Genomic DNA, 3119 nt, shown 5'->3' on the forward strand with positions numbered 1-3119 from the left:
TATTTTTAAGTTTGCGTATTGCCTTGTCAATTTCTAACTCCGTTATTGGACTTTCAGCGTTATAGTTAAAATATCCTTCTATTTTGTCTTTAATTACATTGTGTCTATCATCTTCTTGTTCCAGGTTATCGGAGGGAACCACCTTTTCCATTAGTGCGGAAAAGGTTTCTCGCCCACCCATCGTCGTGCATCCCGAAGGCAATACCAAGGAGCAAGCCGTCTCAGATGTACGTATCTTTTCCCTGACGATTTTATAAACGATGCTCCACGGATCTTTGTTTCCTTCTATCGTGACAAATTCCTTCCACGATTCTTTCTTACTCTTTCTAATCAGGGAAACGTACTTATTTCTACTCTTTCTATAGGCTTCTTCGCAGAACTGGATAGAGTCGGTGATGTTCATTTTTCGTGCACGCGTTAGTTGTCTTTTTGCCATTTTGGTATCCTTTCTTAGATTGGCAATTTCGTTGTTCCACCACGGTACTGTCTTAATTCCATGTTTCTTCCTTGGAATTGAACGACTACAAACATCTTCCAAGTTAGCATTGAAGAGTTTTACCGCACTCTCACAATTTAATGTGGCCAGTTTATGAAGTACTTCATCGTTGAAGCTTGTCTCCACTAATTCTTCGAACTTGTCCCAATTTGTCTTTTTAATATTAAAATTTTGCTGCCTGTATAAGACTCGTCTTTTACTCAATCCTCGACAGTAACTATATAAGATCAAGTTGTGATCACTCGTCGTGCAAATGTTCGAGACATTCCAGTCCTGTACTGCTGTTATAATGTTTCCACTTACGATAGTCAGATCTATATTAGATTCGCCCTGAGTAGATAAAAACGTAGGCACGTCGCAGGGCTTGTTTGCAACATGGAGATCGTTGTGGATAAGGAACTCCTCCACGATCCTGCCACGTTCGTCTGTCACTTTAGAGTACCATGTCATCGACTTAGCGTTTGCGTCCATTGCGATTAAAACACTCTTGCCCCTTAACTTGTCCAAAATCCTCTCTAGCTTCTCGAGGAATGGCTCAATTGGCAGAGAGAACTGACAATACACGTTAATAATGTAGAGCTCCTCTGCTTCCGTGATGATATGGACGCACATAATATGTTCCGTTTCTTCGAGCGCAACTCTGAAAACTTGCACTCTTTCCTCAGCAGAAACTATCGAGACCCACGGGGCATCACAGTCGGGCTGCGTAACTCTGAGGTTAGATGATGTGAAACCTCTCACTCTACCCTTATATGCATAGGGCTCTTGAACGCAGAGAATGTCGATGTTTCGCTCCCGCATAATCATTTCTAAGTCTGCTGACGCGGCAGAGGATCGCTGAGCGTTTATTTGTGCTAATTTCAATCCCATTTTATTTTATGCCGATACATCTCAACATGCCTCTTATATTCTGGGCATAATACGCTCCGAACACTATGGTTAGTATCTTTTCTCCTATTCCGCACAGTTTAAACAGGATGGCGCATCTCCCTTCGTGCAGACAGCCTTTGAGTGGTCCTTACTGCCACATGTCTCGCACAACTGATTAGTGGATTCACAAATTTTGGAGATGTGTCCGTATCCATGGCACTTGAAACATCTTATGACGCTTAGATACTCTCTAAATTTATATGTTCTCCACATCATAAATAATCTTGACTGATTTATTAAACTTCTGTACAGTAGCCCCGGCAACTGTACAATCCAGTGCACCTTATTTTCTGCAGCATTAATCTTAAATTTAAAATAAATATCTTTCTTGAGCTCATTTACAAGGCTCTCGTCCAAATTTTCTAAATTCTTATTTACTAAGTCGTCTTTCAGATCCTCTTTTCAGATCCGATTCCACATCATATATAATCACGGAAGGATTAATTTTGTTCGGCTCTTCTGTCTTTAATCCTATTTTCTTTAAGTCTGTATGTTTTATTAGATCCACGTCTCGCTTGTCTTTAACTTCCACAACAATTCCTTTATTCCTCATCTGTCTGATTCCTTTAATTTTTAACTTATTTCTCAATCCTTCCAGCCCCTTTACCAGATCCTGTTTTAACTGGTCGTTGTTCCTTATGTCTTTTTCCTCAATTGGTCTTATTAAGACAACTTCATGTTCGTTTCTAATTTTCTTTTCTGTTTCAGGTATCGTCGCGGGAGCAGCTTGGCCCACCGGATAGGACAACACCTGAGCGTACGTCTTCGAGGTACCTTTATTCTGGTAAATAGCTTTGAGTTTTTCTATCTCCAGTCTATCCGCATAAAGTTTGCTTTCAAGGAAGCTCCATTTACTAAGAATAAACTTTATAGCACTTTTAGAAATTTTGTTGTTCTCATTAAACAAGAACTCCTCCACGGCCGATCTTTCCTTAACAATATCGGCTAGAACCGAATTGTCTTCCACCGAGTAATCTCTGTCTATCTCAGCCAGTTCTGTTGCTAAGGTTCTTTGTTCCACACAAGCTATATCTATCCTGGATTCAGGCTTTCCCACTGGCGGAGATCGAGGAGTAGAAATACTCCTTCTAAATATTTCCGTTTCCATGTTCGCGTCCGGGGTCTTAGGCTTGGTCGTCGTCGTTTTAATCAATCCAGTTTTAAGTTTAAGGTTTATTTTATTTTTCTCCATTTCAGTCCCACGAGTATGAGAGAATAAAAATCAACTCACGCAGAGCCCTCGATACGTGAGCAAGCCTAGTCTGCTCCAGGGGGACGGCAGGTACCCTGGAGGGACCATTCGCGACCGTTGCAGCTTTGAGTCCCAACGGCCATGCATCCATCGGTATGGTGCCTTCAAACCTTGGATTCTGACTACGTATGCTCCAAGACCATGTTCCTTCAGTTGTAGATAGGTAAGACGGTTTCTTGATACTACGTATCTCTTCTTTGGCAGAGCTGTTTGCACTCTTTTAGGTAACCGATGCTCCTCTCTTGTGCATAAGCGCCTGATGTTCGGCTGCTGAGGAGCAAGCCGCGCCAGTGATCACTTAGCCGTTGTACTGGATGGCACAACGTTACCGTCAGGAACCACGAGGAGGTGTGAGTGCACTGACTTGACACAGGAGAGGCTGATGAATGCGCATCCCGTATCCGGCAACGCACGTTCCCTACCAGATCCTCGGGGCTCGTG

This window comes from Camponotus vicinus, unplaced genomic scaffold (assembly GCF_025532165.1).
Source record: "Camponotus vicinus isolate PSW18456_S1 unplaced genomic scaffold, iyCamVici1.0 SCAF_3, whole genome shotgun sequence".
Classification (NCBI taxonomy): Eukaryota; Metazoa; Arthropoda; class Insecta; order Hymenoptera; family Formicidae; genus Camponotus; species Camponotus vicinus.